This window comes from Mytilus edulis, chromosome 4, assembly GCF_963676685.1.
Source record: "Mytilus edulis chromosome 4, xbMytEdul2.2, whole genome shotgun sequence".
NCBI classification, from domain to species: domain Eukaryota; kingdom Metazoa; phylum Mollusca; class Bivalvia; order Mytilida; family Mytilidae; genus Mytilus; species Mytilus edulis.
Genome location: NC_092347.1, coordinates 96,612,524 through 96,626,157, shown reverse-complemented (window position 1 = coordinate 96,626,157; position 13,634 = coordinate 96,612,524). Strand labels below are relative to the sequence as shown.

At 30.3% G+C, this 13,634-nt stretch overlaps 1 protein-coding gene and 1 long non-coding RNA gene across 2 annotated transcripts in view; both read left to right on the top strand.

Annotated features, from left to right (window-relative positions):
• LOC139521174 (von Willebrand factor D and EGF domain-containing protein-like) overlaps positions 1-13,634 on the top strand; it is an 82,962-nt gene that overhangs the window by 23,129 nt on the left and 46,199 nt on the right. The gene's annotated exons all lie outside the window — the stretch shown is intronic.
• LOC139521147 (uncharacterized) lies at positions 11,553-12,701 on the top strand. Its single transcript, XR_011664018.1, has 2 exons — positions 11,553-11,633; positions 12,396-12,701. It is a non-coding gene; the product is annotated as an uncharacterized lncRNA (long non-coding RNA).

Here is a 13,634-nt window from a genome sequence, read left to right as displayed (position 1 = left end):
AGGCCGAGTTTGTTATAGTCCGATTTTGTTATAGGCCGAGATATCATGGATTCGTTTTAGGCACAATCATAAATTTGTTTACTTCCGAGAGATCCGAAAGGAATGTGTTTACTACATTGAAAGGCAAGAAATAACTTTTAAATATATTAAATTGTAAGTAAACATGACACAATATAGTCTTTGTTATGTAATATCACTCTGGTCTACAGGAATACCTGATAATCAAGGGAGATAACACACTTCATACGAGTAATGTGAGATTCATCATCGCATGTGCCTTTATCCAATGATTTGACCCCTGGTCAGTAGATATCATATGCACAAAAAAACAGACAAAAACAGTTACATGTTTTTAGAAAATCATGAATTATTATTTTTAATGTACATGAGCAAAACAAAGGATATTGTCATTTCTCAGTGAAAAAGGGGGAGGGTCAAACCTTCTTGAAAAAAATATTTCTGCACCTATTCAACTATTAAGCTAGTTAGCTACTACCCATGGTTCTAATACAAAAGGTTTAAATGAAGGTGGCTAAGCCACAAGGGAAAAGCATTTGTCTTTCTTTGTGATTAAACTTTCAAGAATAGATTTTTCTCTCTCAATAATACTTATGTATTTAAATCAAATGATAACACAGCCTGAGTAATTTTTTTTGTCTTATTTCAGTTCCAGACATATCATTATTTTTCAACCTGAGATGGCAAACTAGAGGTTTTAAAAAGTCCTGAATAACTGGTAAGCATTTTGTTCTATTAATCAAGCTCTAATTGTTTATTTCTGGTATTTATGCAATTGAAATTACAGTCGGTATGTTAAAAATATGCTAATATGAAAACTGTTGCTATGGTCTTGGTATTAAATGAAAAGGCTTAGTTACAGATCGTTTGGACTCAATTTTTCGAGTTAAATCTTGCGGCAACTGTTTCTCATGTAACACTGCAAACTATATTTAGCGCTATTTTGATCTGTCGTTATTTAATGACGCCATAATACATGTGATGTCACAATGTTTCCGTTAAGACCTCATGTGGATTTCTCACTGATAAAAGGTTTTCACTGGAAAAACATGTAAAAAACATTTTTTCTCAAATGGAATTATGTGAAAGGACAAGTTTTGAAAATTTGCACTATATTGCACTCTAATTATATGATACGGATGACTTTCCAGTAGTTTAGAGTGGTTTCAACAGTATTAAATACAAGATTTCCACTAGTAAGACTAATTATTTTGGTGTTGTTTTTTTTATAAAACCTTCGGTTTTGCATAATTTCTCTGTCAAAATGCACTTTAAGGCACAAGAAAATTTTATAGAATGCTTTATCAGGGTCTGTGTATTGTAATTAAAGGTTATAATCAGAAGTTTTGTCCTTGATTTGACTAGTGGAGGTAATCTGGAAGAAATTACTTATACATACTCATTGTATTAAAAAAAAATGAATATAGCGTCGAAAGTGTCATTGCCTTATAGTGCTAAAACAACTTTATTTTTTTTCAGAAATGGACAAAAATACAAAGATTTATTCAGAATATTATACCGATGAAGATCACATAAAAATATTTGGAAAAATCAGAAGTATGGATTTCCATATGGGACAACATCCCTAATGCGCCTTGAAATGAGGAACTCAAAAGTCACGTGTAAAGAAAAAATCTCTGTGTAGTGATATTGGACATGTTCTATTTTTAGCAAATGACTGAACTTAATTATTTGTGGTGATTAGGAAAGTAGAGGAACATAGAATAAATGTGTAAAAACTATGGAGCTATTGAATGTGTTCAAAGTATTAAATTTTCAAAGAACTTATTGTGTTAAAAAGGGGATATTTTACCACAAGGAGCCGCATCACAACAGGATGTTCGGGGTTTGCTAATTTACGGAAAAAGTAATCTCACTTCGTACCCCGAAAATTTAACCACATATGTGAAAATGTCACAGCTTCGAAACAAGCTATCATACATATTCAAGTTAACGATATGGACTGAGCTACAGGAAAAAACGTTACCATTACCGCCTATGTAAAAACAATTAAAGATTTTGACCCAAATTAGAAGCTCAATTCCAGATGTTGTCAGACTGATTTATGGATGATTTCACCTTGTACACCACCGAAAATGATGGTAAGTAGTTTTTTATTTATACCTAGATATTATAAATTGTTTAAGATAAATGTTATTGATAAAGATCAGCAAAAACTCAAGAAAATTTTCGCTTTTAAAATGCATTACTGGCACGGGGCTGAACACTTGTTTTAGGCGCTGCTGGATAACTCGGACTAAAACAAAAACGGCCTATAACAAAATCGGACTATAACAAACTTGGACTATAACAAACTCGGCCTACTATTATTTATATGCAGAAATATATTGCACAAACTCGGACTACGATAAGTAGATTGCTATTTGTTACTTTATTAAAAGAAAACTTTATAAAATGTATATTAAAATTATATACGAATTTATGAGATTATAATGAATATTTTTGAAAAAAACCATATATAGAAATGTATTAAATATTTGATATATGAGTTGAATTGATATGTTTAAACAAGGAATTGTATATTTAAATATACAATTCCTTGGTTTAAATGAGGACAATTAACTTCTATTTAAAATAATATTGTGATTTATTATGCTTATTGACAAAAGATATTTTAATGATTGGCGTGTGTTCGTGTTTTTATTGTGTTTAATCCTTGGTGTTTATGATTAGTATATAAACAAAGAAAAATTTGATTGACAGTAAATGGCTTCTTAACAATTTCACTAATCTGTAGTTCTTTATTAATTGATTCAGCAATTGAAAGGTAATTATATTCAAATGGTCACATCAAACAGATACACTGTTTTTAGAAAGGCAAGCCGAGGCAAACATTTATTATACATAAATATAAAATAACATGAAAAAATCCAAATGACTAGCTGTTAATTACTCCTGCCTATGTTTATACTCGTGCTTTTGCCTTTAAATTACAACACCATTCATTTTTGCATGTTACCTCAGATATGACTCAGAAGTCTGTATGTGCTATGTATGTTTTGTATGTGCTATGTGTGTGTGTCGCACTATAAAACCAATTACTAAAGAGGAACTAACTTTTATTCAGTGCCTAGTTACAATCTGAACTGTCTTGTTAGGGACAGTTCTTTTATACAACTACGAACGTGACTTTAATTTAGAAGGAATTTTGTTTATGATAGGTACTTACTTTTAGAAGGCCCAAAGCCACAAACAAAACGGTTCTAAATAGTGACCATTACTTTTGGTCCCATATACTTAACGTTAGGTTAATTACAGCAAAATTCTGAGAGGGACATTATTACAAATAATGATACTTAAAAGACAAATCAGTGCTGAATTTTCAATATATCAATATTAAAAAGAAGTTTTTTGTACTTTTATTTTTATATATATCTTGTTAACGTATTTTTTTTTATCCCCTTCAAAAATGTTCAAAAATAAATTATTTAATTAATTGTAGATAGCAATTCATTTTAAATTAAGAATTGAAAATTAATTTCAAATAACAACAACAACCAACATTATACTTATATTCTTCTTATCTAGTAGTCCGAGTTTGGTATAGTCCGAGTTTGTTTTAGTCCGATTTTGGGAGGCCGATTGTGTTATAGGCCGAGTTTGTTATAGTCCGATTTTGTTATAGGCCGAGATATCATGGATTCGTTTTAGGCACAATCATAAATTTGTTTACTTCCGAGAGATCCGAAAGGAATGTGTTTACTACATTGAAAGGCAAGAAATAACTTTTAAATATTATTAAATTGTAAGTAAACATGACACAATATAGTCTTTGTTATGTAATATCACTCTGGTCTACAGGAATACCTGATAATCAAGGGAGATAACACACTTCATACGAGTAATGTGAGATTCATCATCGCATGTGCCTTTATCCAATGATTTGACCCCTGGTCAGTAGATATCATATGCACAAAAAAACAGACAAAAACAGTTACATGTTTTTAGAAAATCATGAATTATTATTTTTAATGTACATGAGCAAAACAAAGGATATTGTCATTTCTCAGTGAAAAAGGGGGAGGGTCAAACCTTCTTGAAAAAAATATTTCTGCACCTATTCAACTATTAAGCTAGTTAGCTACTACCCATGGTTCTAATACAAAAGGTTTAAATGAAGGTGGCTAAGCCACAAGGGAAAAGCATTTGTCTTTCTTTGTGATTAAACTTTCAAGAATAGATTTTTCTCTCTCAATAATACTTATGTATTTAAATCAAATGATAACACAGCCTGAGTAATTTTTTTTGTCTTATTTCAGTTCCAGACATATCATTATTTTTCAACCTGAGATGGCAAACTAGAGGTTTTAAAAAGTCCTGAATAACTGGTAAGCATTTTGTTCTATTAATCAAGCTCTAATTGTTTATTTCTGGTATTTATGCAATTGAAATTACAGTCGGTATGTTAAAAATATGCTAATATGAAAACTGTTGCTATGGTCTTGGTATTAAATGAAAAGGCTTAGTTACAGATCGTTTGGACTCAATTTTTCGAGTTAAATCTTGCGGCAACTGTTTCTCATGTAACACTGCAAACTATATTTAGCGCTATTTTGATCTGTCGTTATTTAATGACGCCATAATACATGTGATGTCACAATGTTTCCGTTAAGACCTCATGTGGATTTCTCACTGATAAAAGGTTTTCACTGGAAAAACATGTAAAAAACATTTTTTCTCAAATGGAATTATGTGAAAGGACAAGTTTTGAAAATTTGCACTATATTGCACTCTAATTATATGATACGGATGACTTTCCCAGTAGTTTAGAGTGGTTTCAACAGTATTAAATACAAGATTTCCACTAGTAAGACTAATTATTTTGGTGTTGTTTTTTTTATAAAACCTTCGGTTTTGCATAATTTCTCTGTCAAAATGCACTTTAAGGCACAAGAAAATTTTATAGAATGCTTTATCAGGGTCTGTGTATTGTAATTAAAGGTTATAATCAGAAGTTTTGTCCTTGATTTGACTAGTGGAGGTAATCTGGAAGAAATTACTTATACATACTCATTGTATTAAAAAAAAAATGAATATAGCGTCGAAAGTGTCATTGCCTTATAGTGCTAAAACAACTTTATTTTTTTTCAGAAATGGACAAAAATACAAAGATTTATTCAGAATATTATACCGATGAAGATCACATAAAAATATTTGGAAAAATCAGAAGTATGGATTTCAATATGGGACAACATCCCTAATGCGCCTTGAAATGAGGAACTCAAAAGTCACGTGTAAAGAAAAAATCTCTGTGTAGTGATATTGGACATGTTTCTATTTTTAGCAAATGACTGAACTTAATTATTTGTGGTGATTAGGAAAGTAGAGGAACATAGAATAAATGTGTAAAAACTATGGAGCTATTGAATGTGTTCAAAGTATTAAATTTTCAAAGAACTTATTGTGTTAAAAAGGGGATATTTTACCACAAGGAGCCGCATCACAACAGGATGTTCGGGGTTTGCTAATTTACGGAAAAAGTAATCTCACTTCGTACCCCGAAAATTTAACCACATATGTGAAATGTCACAGCTTCGAAACAAGCTATCATACATATTCAAGTTAACGATATGGACTGAGCTACAGGAAAAAACGTTACCATTACCGCCTATGTAAAAACAATTAAAGATTTTGACCCAAATTAGAAGCTCAATTCCAGATGTTGTCAGACTGATTTATGGATGATTTCACCTTGTACACCACCGAAAATGATGGTAAGTAGTTTTTTATTTATACCTAGATATTATAAATTGTTTAAGATAAATGTTATTGATAAAGATCAGCAAAAACTCAAGAAAATTTTCGCTTTTAAAATGCATTACTGGCACGGGGCTGAACACTTGTTTTAGGCGCTGCTGGATAACTCGGACTAAAACAAAAACGGCCTATAACAAAATCGGACTATAACAAACTTGGACTATAACAAACTCGGCCTACTATTATTTATATGCAGAAATATATTGCACAAACTCGGACTACGATAAGTAGATTGCTATTTGTTACTTTATTAAAAGAAAACTTTATAAAATGTATATTAAAATTATATACGAATTTATGAGATTATAATGAATATTTTTGAAAAAAACCATATATAGAAATGTATTAAATATTTGATATATGAGTTGAATTGATATGTTTAAACAAGGAATTGTATATTTAAATATACAATTCCTTGGTTTAAATGAGGACAATTAACTTCTATTTAAAATAATATTGTGATTTATTATGCTTATTGACAAAAGATATTTTAATGATTGGCGTGTGTTCGTGTTTTTATTGTGTTTAATCCTTGGTGTTTATGATTAGTATATAAACAAAGAAAAATTTGATTGACAGTAAATGGCTTCTTAACAATTTCACTAATCTGTAGTTCTTTATTAATTGATTCAGCAATTGAAAGGTAATTATATTCAAATGGTCACATCAAACAGATACACTGTTTTTAGAAAGGCAAGCCGAGGCAAACATTTATTATACATAAATATAAAATAACATGAAAAAATCCAAATGACTAGCTGTTAATTACTCCTGCCTATGTTTATACTCGTGCTTTTGCCTTTAAATTACAACACCATTCATTTTTGCATGTTACCTCAGATATGACTCAGAAGTCTGTATGTGCTATGTATGTTTTGTATGTGCTATGTGTGTGTGTCGCACTATAAAACCAATTACTAAAGAGGAACTAACTTTTATTCAGTGCCTAGTTACAATCTGAACTGTCTTGTTAGGGACAGTTCTTTTATACAACTACGAACGTGACTTTAATTTAGAAGGAATTTTGTTTATGATAGGTACTTACTTTTAGAAGGCCCAAAGCCACAAACAAAACGGTTCTAAATAGTGACCATTACTTTTGGTCCCATATACTTAACGTTAGGTTAATTACAGCAAAATTCTGAGAGGGACATTATTACAAATAATGATACTTAAAAGACAAATCAGTGCTGAATTTTCAATATATCAATATTAAAAAGAAGTTTTTTGTACTTTTATTTTTATATATATCTTGTTAACGTATTTTTTTTTATCCCCTTCAAAAATGTTCAAAAATAAATTATTTAATTAATTGTAGATAGCAATTCATTTTAAATTAAGAATTGAAAATTAATTTCAAATAACAACAACAACCAACATTATACTTATATTCTTCTTATCTAGTAGTCCGAGTTTGGTATAGTCCGAGTTTGTTTTAGTCCGATTTTGGGAGGCCGATTGTGTTATAGGCCGAGTTTGTTATAGTCCGATTTTGTTATAGGCCGAGATATCATGGATTCGTTTTAGGCACAATCATAAATTTGTTTACTTCCGAGAGATCCGAAAGGAATGTGTTTACTACATTGAAAGGCAAGAAATAACTTTTAAATATTATTAAATTGTAAGTAAACATGACACAATATAGTCTTTGTTATGTAATATCACTCTGGTCTACAGGAATACCTGATAATCAAGGGAGATAACACACTTCATACGAGTAATGTGAGATTCATCATCGCATGTGCCTTTATCCAATGATTTGACCCCTGGTCAGTAGATATCATATGCACAAAAAAACAGACAAAAACAGTTACATGTTTTTAGAAAATCATGAATTATTATTTTTAATGTACATGAGCAAAACAAAGGATATTGTCATTTCTCAGTGAAAAAGGGGGAGGGTCAAACCTTCTTGAAAAAAATATTTCTGCACCTATTCAACTATTAAGCTAGTTAGCTACTACCCATGGTTCTAATACAAAAGGTTTAAATGAAGGTGGCTAAGCCACAAGGGAAAAGCATTTGTCTTTCTTTGTGATTAAACTTTCAAGAATAGATTTTTCTCTCTCAATAATACTTATGTATTTAAATCAAATGATAACACAGCCTGAGTAATTTTTTTTGTCTTATTTCAGTTCCAGACATATCATTATTTTTCAACCTGAGATGGCAAACTAGAGGTTTTAAAAAGTCCTGAATAACTGGTAAGCATTTTGTTCTATTAATCAAGCTCTAATTGTTTATTTCTGGTATTTATGCAATTGAAATTACAGTCGGTATGTTAAAAATATGCTAATATGAAAACTGTTGCTATGGTCTTGGTATTAAATGAAAAGGCTTAGTTACAGATCGTTTGGACTCAATTTTTCGAGTTAAATCTTGCGGCAACTGTTTCTCATGTAACACTGCAAACTATATTTAGCGCTATTTTGATCTGTCGTTATTTAATGACGCCATAATACATGTGATGTCACAATGTTTCCGTTAAGACCTCATGTGGATTTCTCACTGATAAAAGGTTTTCACTGGAAAAACATGTAAAAAACATTTTTTCTCAAATGGAATTATGTGAAAGGACAAGTTTTGAAAATTTGCACTATATTGCACTCTAATTATATGATACGGATGACTTTCCCAGTAGTTTAGAGTGGTTTCAACAGTATTAAATACAAGATTTCCACTAGTAAGACTAATTATTTTGGTGTTGTTTTTTTTATAAAACCTTCGGTTTTGCATAATTTCTCTGTCAAAATGCACTTTAAGGCACAAGAAAATTTTATAGAATGCTTTATCAGGGTCTGTGTATTGTAATTAAAGGTTATAATCAGAAGTTTTGTCCTTGATTTGACTAGTGGAGGTAATCTGGAAGAAATTACTTATACATACTCATTGTATTAAAAAAAAATGAATATAGCGTCGAAAGTGTCATTGCCTTATAGTGCTAAAACAACTTTATTTTTTTTCAGAAATGGACAAAAATACAAAGATTTATTCAGAATATTATACCGATGAAGATCACATAAAAATATTTGGAAAAATCAGAAGTATGGATTTCAATATGGGACAACATCCCTAATGCGCCTTGAAATGAGGAACTCAAAAGTCACGTGTAAAGAAAAAATCTCTGTGTAGTGATATTGGACATGTTTCTATTTTTAGCAAATGACTGAACTTAATTATTTGTGGTGATTAGGAAAGTAGAGGAACATAGAATAAATGTGTAAAAACTATGGAGCTATTGAATGTGTTCAAAGTATTAAATTTTCAAAGAACTTATTGTGTTAAAAAGGGGATATTTTACCACAAGGAGCCGCATCACAACAGGATGTTCGGGGTTTGCTAATTTACGGAAAAAGTAATCTCACTTCGTACCCCGAAAATTTAACCACATATGTGAAAATGTCACAGCTTCGAAACAAGCTATCATACATATTCAAGTTAACGATATGGACTGAGCTACAGGAAAAAACGTTACCATTACCGCCTATGTAAAAACAATTAAAGATTTTGACCCAAATTAGAAGCTCAATTCCAGATGTTGTCAGACTGATTTATGGATGATTTCACCTTGTACACCACCGAAAATGATGGTAAGTAGTTTTTTATTTATACCTAGATATTATAAATTGTTTAAGATAAATGTTATTGATAAAGATCAGCAAAAACTCAAGAAAATTTTCGCTTTTAAAATGCATTACTGGCACGGGGCTGAACACTTGTTTTAGGCGCTGCTGGATAACTCGGACTAAAACAAAAACGGCCTATAACAAAATCGGACTATAACAAACTTGGACTATAACAAACTCGGCCTACTATTATTTATATGCAGAAATATATTGCACAAACTCGGACTACGATAAGTAGATTGCTATTTGTTACTTTATTAAAAGAAAACTTTATAAAATGTATATTAAAATTATATACGAATTTATGAGATTATAATGAATATTTTTGAAAAAAACCATATATAGAAATGTATTAAATATTTGATATATGAGTTGAATTGATATGTTTAAACAAGGAATTGTATATTTAAATATACAATTCCTTGGTTTAAATGAGGACAATTAACTTCTATTTAAAATAATATTGTGATTTATTATGCTTATTGACAAAAGATATTTTAATGATTGGCGTGTGTTCGTGTTTTTATTGTGTTTAATCCTTGGTGTTTATGATTAGTATATAAACAAAGAAAAATTTGATTGACAGTAAATGGCTTCTTAACAATTTCACTAATCTGTAGTTCTTTATTAATTGATTCAGCAATTGAAAGGTAATTATATTCAAATGGTCACATCAAACAGATACACTGTTTTTAGAAAGGCAAGCCGAGGCAAACATTTATTATACATAAATATAAAATAACATGAAAAAATCCAAATGACTAGCTGTTAATTACTCCTGCCTATGTTTATACTCGTGCTTTTGCCTTTAAATTACAACACCATTCATTTTTGCATGTTACCTCAGATATGACTCAGAAGTCTGTATGTGCTATGTATGTTTTGTATGTGCTATGTGTGTGTGTCGCACTATAAAACCAATTACTAAAGAGGAACTAACTTTTATTCAGTGCCTAGTTACAATCTGAACTGTCTTGTTAGGGACAGTTCTTTTATACAACTACGAACGTGACTTTAATTTAGAAGGAATTTTGTTTATGATAGGTACTTACTTTTAGAAGGCCCAAAGCCACAAACAAAACGGTTCTAAATAGTGACCATTACTTTTGGTCCCATATACTTAACGTTAGGTTAATTACAGCAAAATTCTGAGAGGGACATTATTACAAATAATGATACTTAAAAGACAAATCAGTGCTGAATTTTCAATATATCAATATTAAAAAGAAGTTTTTTGTACTTTTATTTTTATATATATCTTGTTAACGTATTTTTTTTTATCCCCTTCAAAAATGTTCAAAAATAAATTATTTAATTAATTGTAGATAGCAATTCATTTTAAATTAAGAATTGAAAATTAATTTCAAATAACAACAACAACCAACATTATACTTATATTCTTCTTATCTAGTAGTCCGAGTTTGGTATAGTCCGAGTTTGTTTTAGTCCGATTTTGGGAGGCCGATTGTGTTATAGGCCGAGTTTGTTATAGTCCGATTTTGTTATAGGCCGAGATATCATGGATTCGTTTTAGGCACAATCATAAATTTGTTTACTTCCGAGAGATCCGAAAGGAATGTGTTTACTACATTGAAAGGCAAGAAATAACTTTTAAATATTATTAAATTGTAAGTAAACATGACACAATATAGTCTTTGTTATGTAATATCACTCTGGTCTACAGGAATACCTGATAATCAAGGGAGATAACACACTTCATACGAGTAATGTGAGATTCATCATCGCATGTGCCTTTATCCAATGATTTGACCCCTGGTCAGTAGATATCATATGCACAAAAAAACAGACAAAAACAGTTACATGTTTTTAGAAAATCATGAATTATTATTTTTAATGTACATGAGCAAAACAAAGGATATTGTCATTTCTCAGTGAAAAAGGGGGAGGGTCAAACCTTCTTGAAAAAAATATTTCTGCACCTATTCAACTATTAAGCTAGTTAGCTACTACCCATGGTTCTAATACAAAAGGTTTAAATGAAGGTGGCTAAGCCACAAGGGAAAAGCATTTGTCTTTCTTTGTGATTAAACTTTCAAGAATAGATTTTTCTCTCTCAATAATACTTATGTATTTAAATCAAATGATAACACAGCCTGAGTAATTTTTTTTGTCTTATTTCAGTTCCAGACATATCATTATTTTTCAACCTGAGATGGCAAACTAGAGGTTTTAAAAAGTCCTGAATAACTGGTAAGCATTTTGTTCTATTAATCAAGCTCTAATTGTTTATTTCTGGTATTTATGCAATTGAAATTACAGTCGGTATGTTAAAAATATGCTAATATGAAAACTGTTGCTATGGTCTTGGTATTAAATGAAAAGGCTTAGTTACAGATCGTTTGGACTCAATTTTTCGAGTTAAATCTTGCGGCAACTGTTTCTCATGTAACACTGCAAACTATATTTAGCGCTATTTTGATCTGTCGTTATTTAATGACGCCATAATACATGTGATGTCACAATGTTTCCGTTAAGACCTCATGTGGATTTCTCACTGATAAAAGGTTTTCACTGGAAAAACATGTAAAAAACATTTTTTCTCAAATGGAATTATGTGAAAGGACAAGTTTTGAAAATTTGCACTATATTGCACTCTAATTATATGATACGGATGACTTTCCCAGTAGTTTAGAGTGGTTTCAACAGTATTAAATACAAGATTTCCACTAGTAAGACTAATTATTTTGGTGTTGTTTTTTTTATAAAACCTTCGGTTTTGCATAATTTCTCTGTCAAAATGCACTTTAAGGCACAAGAAAATTTTATAGAATGCTTTATCAGGGTCTGTGTATTGTAATTAAAGGTTATAATCAGAAGTTTTGTCCTTGATTTGACTAGTGGAGGTAATCTGGAAGAAATTACTTATACATACTCATTGTATTAAAAAAAAATGAATATAGCGTCGAAAGTGTCATTGCCTTATAGTGCTAAAACAACTTTATTTTTTTTCAGAAATGGACAAAAATACAAAGATTTATTCAGAATATTATACCGATGAAGATCACATAAAAATATTTGGAAAAATCAGAAGTATGGATTTCAATATGGGACAACATCCCTAATGCGCCTTGAAATGAGGAACTCAAAAGTCACGTGTAAAGAAAAAATCTCTGTGTAGTGATATTGGACATGTTTCTATTTTTAGCAAATGACTGAACTTAATTATTTGTGGTGATTAGGAAAGTAGAGGAACATAGAATAAATGTGTAAAAACTATGGAGCTATTGAATGTGTTCAAAGTATTAAATTTTCAAAGAACTTATTGTGTTAAAAAGGGGATATTTTACCACAAGGAGCCGCATCACAACAGGATGTTCGGGGTTTGCTAATTTACGGAAAAAGTAATCTCACTTCGTACCCCGAAAATTTAACCACATATGTGAAAATGTCACAGCTTCGAAACAAGCTATCATACATATTCAAGTTAACGATATGGACTGAGCTACAGGAAAAAACGTTACCATTACCGCCTATGTAAAAACAATTAAAGATTTTGACCCAAATTAGAAGCTCAATTCCAGATGTTGTCAGACTGATTTATGGATGATTTCACCTTGTACACCACCGAAAATGATGGTAAGTAGTTTTTTATTTATACCTAGATATTATAAATTGTTTAAGATAAATGTTATTGATAAAGATCAGCAAAAACTCAAGAAAATTTTCGCTTTTAAAATGCATTACTGGCACGGGGCTGAACACTTGTTTTAGGCGCTGCTGGATAACTCGGACTAAAACAAAAACGGCCTATAACAAAATCGGACTATAACAAACTTGGACTATAACAAACTCGGCCTACTATTATTTATATGCAGAAATATATTGCACAAACTCGGACTACGATAAGTAGATTGCTATTTGTTACTTTATTAAAAGAAAACTTTATAAAATGTATATTAAAATTATATACGAATTTATGAGATTATAATGAATATTTTTGAAAAAAACCATATATAGAAATGTATTAAATATTTGATATATGAGTTGAATTGATATGTTTAAACAAGGAATTGTATATTTAAATATACAATTCCTTGGTTTAAATGAGGACAATTAACTTCTATTTAAAATAATATTGTGATTTATTATGCTTATTGACAAAAGATATTTTAATGATTGGCGTGTGTTCGTGTTTTTATTGTGTTTAATCCTTGGTGTTTATGATTAGTATATAAACAAAGAAAAATTTGA